We start from the raw sequence: 7,084 nt of genomic DNA on the forward strand, positions 1-7,084 counted from the left end.
AGAGGCTTTGGGCACAACGTGGCCTTTGCCACACCTGCAGGGTTTAGGCAAGGAGTGGCTGAACGAAGGTGAGTGTTCTTCGGGGTGTGGGCCCCGATAATTTCCAAACGGTCAACAGAGTGAGAGAGAAATTCTGGTAGAGAGCTGCTGAGCTGAGCTTGTGGGTGAGTGTAGGATTGGCTGTTTGGCAGGACCTGGTGAATGCTTTGGCCATATTTTGACTCTGTTCATGCATGCTTTCACTCCAAAGATACCAAAGATAATCAATGAATGGTTACTCTGTGCCAGGATACCGGTCCACTCCCTGAGATTAGCAGCACAGGAGGACAAAAGTGTGAGAAGACAATAGGAATCCAACTTTAAGCATGCTAAGTCTGAGGCATCCTCACCCTTCCGCATTCCCAGTATCACTCAGTTTGAAGTCTTGTCACTTCTGCAGCCTGAATGTTTTTTTAAACCTATGCACTTCTCTTTGCCCCTACTGCTACTCAAAATTTCAACCCAGCAACACTCTCTTCCTTTTGCTTCGAAAATTTTTATTTTACAAGACCTAAATCCTTGCTTGACCTTCAGCTGTCATGGGAAAACCACCATGCTGATCATAACCACAGCAACAACAACATCATCAACAACATACAACAGCCTGATGAGCTCTGTATGACCCCTAATACATTGTCAAAGACTCAAACTTGCCTTTTGTTCCCTCTGCTTCCCAAAGTGTTTTTAAATTTTTGTATTGAGATGTAATTTACGTACCATGGAATTGACTAATTTTACGTGAACATTCAAGGATTTTTAGTACATTTATCGAGTGGTGCGGCTATCACTGCGATCCAGTATTAGATAGTTGCATCACCCCACTGGCCTCTCTCTCAGGCCCATTTGCACTTAGTTCCCATTACCACCCTAGCCCCCAGCAATCTCTAATCTGCTTCCTGTCTCTATGCATTGCCTATCCTGCACATTTCACATAAGTGGAATCAGATAGTACGCAGTCTTTTGTGACTTGCTTCTTTTACTTAGTGGGACATTTTCAAGGTTCATCCATGTTGTAGGATGAATCAGTACTTCATTACATTTCAATGGTCGAATAGTTGTATATAGCGTATGTATACACCACCTTTTGTTTATGGACATCTGGGTTATTTCTACCTTGGCTATTGTGAATAGGACTGGCATAGACATTCACGTACAAGATTTTGGGTGGACATAGGTTTTCAGTTCCCTTGGGTAGATACCTAGGACCGGAATTGCTGGTCATATGATAACGCTATGTTGAACTTTCTGATTAACTGCCAAACTGCTTTTCACCATGGCTGCACCATTTTACATTGATTACATTTACTTGCACCACCAGCAGTGTATAAAGTTCTAATTTCTTTACATCCTAGCCAATACTTGTTATTCTCCATTTTTTATTATAGCCATCCTAGTGGATATGAAGAGATACCTCATTGTGGTTTTGATTTGCATTTCCCTAATGACTAATGATGTTGTACATAGTTTCATCTGTTTCTTGTCCATTTGTATATGTTCTTTGGAGAAATGTGTATTACTTACTTTGCCCATTTTTCAATTAGGTTGTTTCCCTTCTTTTATTGAGTTGAAAAAGTTCTTCTGGATACTAGACTCTTATCAGATGTATGATTTCCTAATATTTTCTCCCCATCTATGGATTTTCTTTTAATTTTCTTAACAGTATCTTTTGAATACCAAAGTTTTAGAATTTTTATAAACTCCAATTTGTCAGTTAATTTCCTTATTATGAATTGTGGTTTTTTGTGTATTGTATTTAAGAACTCTTTACCTAACCCAAGGTCATAAAGATTTTTTTCCTCTATTTTCTTCTAAAAATTTAATCCTCCCTCAGTACCCACAAGATTGTTTCCAGGACCTCTGTGGATGCAAAATTCTGAGGATTTTCATGTCCCTTATATAAAATAGCATACTGCAGTCAACCTCCACATCTCCAGCTGCAGAATGTATAGATTCAACCAACTGTAGATCAAAAATCCTTATATATCTTACATTTAGGTCTCTGATCCATTTTGAGTTAATCTTTGTGTATGATGTGAGGTAAGGGTGTAAATTCAATTTTTGTATGTGGATATCCAGTTGTTTCAGCACTTTTGTTGAAAACACTATCCTTTCCACCACTGGATGTCCTTGGCATCTTTGTCAACATAAGTTGACCATAAATATGAGTTAACTTCTAGATTCTCTGTTCTGTTTCATTGATTTATATGTTTATCCTTACGGTGGTACCAAACTTAATAACAACTTTATAGTTGGTTTTGAAATCAGGAAGTAAAATTCTTTCCACTTTTTTCTTACATTTCACTATTGTTTTGGTTATTCTGGGATCTCTGCATTTCTAGATAAATTATACGATCAGCTTATAAGTTTCTTCAAAAAAGCCTGCTGGTATTTTAAGGGATGTATTGAATACATACATCAACTTCAAGAGTATTTCATCCTAACAATACTGAGTTTTAAAATCCATGAACATGGAATGCCTATCCATTTATTTAGATTTCTTATCTTTCCTCAACTATATTTTATAGTTTTCATTGTACAAGTCTTATACTCCTTTTGATAAATTCATTCTTAGGCATTTTATTTTTTGATGATACTGTGAATGAAAATATTTTTCTTAATTTCATTTTTGGAATAGTCACACTAGTATATAGAAATAGAATTGATTTGTAAAAAATAAATCTTTATTTTGGAATAACTTCAGGTTTACAGAAAAGTTGCAAAGGTAGTACAGAGAGTTCTCAGTTTCCTTACCCAGTTTTTCTTAGCATTAACATCTTACATTACCATGGTATGGTTGAAGAAAATAAGAAACCTACATTATTACATTATTAACTAAATGCCAAACTTGGAGTTCACCATTTTTTCCACTGAAGCTCCATTTCTGCTCCAGGATGCCTTCCAAGAAATGGCATCACATCTAGTCACCATTTCCCTATAATCTCCCCTCATCTGTGACCGTTCTCACCTTTTCCTTTTTTCTCATGACATTGGAAGCTTTGAAGTACTAGCCAAGTATTTTGTAGAACGTTCCTCTATTTGGGTTTGATGTTTTTATCATGATTAGACTGGAGTTACTGGTTTGGGGAAGAATACTGTAAAGGTGAAATGCTCTTTTCGTCACACAATGACAGAGATACATGGTATCCACATGACTTATTACTGGTAAGGTTAACCATCACCTTCTGGCAAAGGAGTGTTTGCTGGGTTGCTTTATGTAAAGTTACTATCCCCATCCCCCTGCTTCCATACTCTATTCTTTGGAAGCAAGTCTCTAAGTCCAGCCAACATTCAATATTGGGAAGAGGAGATTGACTTTTACCTCCTGAAGGGGGTTCCAATTATATAAATTATTTGGAATTCTTCTCTAAGAAAGATTTGTCTCTGCTCTTCATTTTATTAGACATTCAATAATTTACTTATATTAGTATGAAATCATATGTATTTATTTTATACTTTAAATTATAATCTAGCACTGTATTATTTATGTTTTGCTGCTCAAATTGTTCCAGTTTTGGCCATTAGGAGCTGTTTCTGGTTGTCTACTGCATCCCTTAGACATGGCTATCCTTTTATTCCTTTTCTTTAGCACTTATTTACTTTCTGTCACAACCAGATGCTCCAGTTTATCTTGTATTTTCCCTGCCCCAGCCATTTCTCCAGAGTCCTTTCCTTTTATTGATGAATGATATTTAGAAACTAATAACTTGGTGCTGGGTGTGCTCATCAATTACAGGGATGTTACTGTTTCTAGGCATGCTTAATGTATAAAGTTAAGAAATCTATGTATGTATACTAACCTGGGTATTCACATCTATCTACACTTATTAATTTGTCTATCTATTAATTTGTACTAATATTAGCACAACATAAGTTCAGACTGATTTTCCAACTCTTAACCCAGCACTGCATGGCTTATTTTAGACCTTCCCCTTTACTTATCTGTAATTTTCTTTTTCCAGAGTTGAAAACCTGGTTATCATAAGCCACCATCAATTTGCTTATTTGTGTATATTACAAATGTACACTTTGCCCCAGTGTACATATTAAGTAGTTTCAGAATTGTTTAGCTGTAGTCCCTTAAGAAGAAATTCTTTACTAACTGGAGAATACTGTTTATTTATAGTTTCTTTTTTCTTTAGTTTTACAGTTTCCAGTCGAGAGTTCTGGTCAAGGTAGGGGAGTAGTAGGATCATGAGCTCACCTCTTCTCATGACTACAATGAAATCACAACTGACTTCTAAACAACCATCAGAAAAAAAAAAGACTGGAACCTAGCGAAAAAAGATCCTCTTCAGCTGGAAACATAAAGAGGAAACCTTAGCAGGATGGTAAGAGAGGCGGTTTGTAATATAATTGGGTCCCATACCCCCTGGGTGGGTGATCCACATACTGAAGCATAATTAAGTTATAGAGGCTCTCCCACAGGAGTGAGAGTTCTGAGCCCCATGTCAGTTTCCCCAGCCTGGTGTTCTGGCATTGGGAGGAGGAGCCTTCAGAGCATCTGGTTTTGAAGGCCATTGGGGCTTAACTCCAAGGAGCCCCCCGGGACTAGGGGAAACAGAGACTTCACTCTCTTGGGAAGCACACATAGAATCTTACGTGGGCCACATCCAAGGGCAGAGACAGTGATTTCATAGGAACCTGGGCCAGGCCTGCCTGCTGGATTTGGAAGGTCTCCTGGGCAGGTAGGGGGTGGCTGTGGCTCACCCTGGGGACATAAAAGTTGGTGGTGGACATTTGGGGAGTGTCCATCTACAGGAGCTTTCCTGGAGGCTGATATCTTGCTTGAGTCATTGGCACCAAGACCCAGCCCCACCCAACAGCCAACAGGCTTAAGTGCTGGGAAGCCTCAGGCCAAACAACATACTGGGTGGGAACACTGCCCCACCCATCAGCAGACTTTCTGAGTCCAGAGCCACCTCTAAACACACCCTAGGCATGGTCATATCCACCAGAGGGCCAAGACCAAGCTCCACCCAGCAGTGGGCAGGCAGCAACTCCTCCTGCCAGGAAACCTGTATAAGCCTCTAGTCTAGCCTCATCCACTAGGGGGCAAATACCAGAAGTCAGAAAACAAGAAACCCAAAGCCTGTGGAAGGAATCCTCAAATGCAGGCCAGACTCTACCCTGGAACCAGCTGGAACCTGACCCTTGGGTGACAAGAGAGAAGTGCACTGCTGGGACACATAGGATGTCTCCACAGAGAGCCACTTATCCAAGGTCAAGAAACATAACTAACCTACCTAAAAATGTAAATAGAAAGAGAAACAGTATGAGGTGAAGAGGAATATCTCCCAGGTCAAGACACAAGATAAAATCCCAGAGGAAGAAGTAAGTGATGAGAAGATAGGCAATATATCCAAGAAAGAGTTTAACGATGGTGAAAGTGTTCAGAGAACTCAGGAGGAGTATAGATAAACAGAGTGAAGTTTTTAGCAAAAAGTTGGAAAATATAAAGAATACCCAAACATAGTTGAAGAATAAAATCACTGAAATGAATAACACACTAGAGGGAACCAAGAGTAGACTAAATGAGGCATAAGAACAGATCAGTGAGATGGAAGACAGATTAGTGGAAATCACTACCACAGAACAGAAAAAAAGAAAAAAGAATGAAAAGAAATGAGAATAGTTTAAGAGAACTCTGGAACAACATGAAGCACACTAATATTCACATTATAGAGATCCCCAAAAGAGAAGAGAGACAGAAAGGACCTAAGAAAATATTCAAGGAGATAATAGCCAAGAACTTCTCTAACTTAGGAAAGGGAACAGTCACCCAAAAGGAAGCACAGAGAGTACCGCACAGAATCAACCCAAAGAGGAACACACCAAGGCACACAGTAATCAAATTGACAAAAATTAAAGATAAGGAGAAAATACTAAAATTGGCAAGAGAAAAACAACAAATAACATACAAGGGAACTCTCATAAGGGTATCAGCTGATTTTTCAGCAGAAATTCTAGAGGCCAGAAGGGAGTGTCACAATATATTTAAAGTGATGAAAGGGAAAAACTTACAACCAAGTATGCTCTATCCAGCAAGGCTGTTGTTCAGATTTGAAGGAAAAATGAAAAGCTTCACAGATAAACAACTATTTACAGAGCAACTATTGATGAGAATGACTTAAAGACTAGCAGATAAGATCTTCTGAAAGAAGGAACCACAACAACGTAAGTAAGAAGGGCAAAGACATGGTATAGTCAAGACCCATATTCCCATGATAGGCAACCCACAAATGGGAGGATAATTACAATTGCACAAGTTCTCCCCAAGGACTGAAAGAGTCTGAGCCCCACATCAATCTCCTCAGCCTAAGGGTCTTGTACTGGGAAGAAAAGACCCCAAATCATTTGGCTTTGAAGGCCAGAGGGCCTTATTTTTGGCAGAGCCAGAGGGCTGTATGAAATAGAGACTCTACTCTTAAAGGGTGAACACAAAATTTCATGTGCTCTGAGACCCAGGGAAGAAGTAGTAATTAGAACAAAGCCTAAGATAGGCCTACTTGCTGGTCTTGGAGTGCCTTCCAGAGGGGCAGGAGGTAAATGGCTCTTCCTCTACAGACATAGACACTGGCAGCAACCATTTTGGGGAGCTCATTCTACCAAAAGGACAGTGGTGCTTTCAAGCACCAGTTTGGAATCCTCTCTCTAGCTTATTAGCACCAGGACCTGGCTGCACCAGAGGGCCCAAGACCTGGCCCTACCCACCAGTGGGTTGGCACTAGCCCTGGGGCCCCATGGGCTGTAAATCCAGCCCATACCAGGACTCAGGCCCACCTACCACAGCAAGCAGCCTCTGCACTATGCAGAGCCTGGCAACCAAACTGACAAAGGGCCAGCCATGCCTGCTGGACCGCCCACAGTAGTCATCCTGCCAAAACAGAAGGAGCCACAAAGCTCACATAGATGGCACCCGGAGAGCATATATCTCTGGTAAACAGAACAGAGTGCACTACTGGTCCCCATTGGATGTCTCCTACATTAGGCCACTTCTTCAAGATCATAAGACATAAGCAACCAACCAAACACATAGAAATATAAA

The sequence above is a fragment of the Camelus dromedarius genome, chromosome X (genome assembly GCF_036321535.1).
Source record: "Camelus dromedarius isolate mCamDro1 chromosome X, mCamDro1.pat, whole genome shotgun sequence".
Lineage (NCBI taxonomy): Eukaryota > Metazoa > Chordata > Mammalia > Artiodactyla > Camelidae > Camelus > Camelus dromedarius.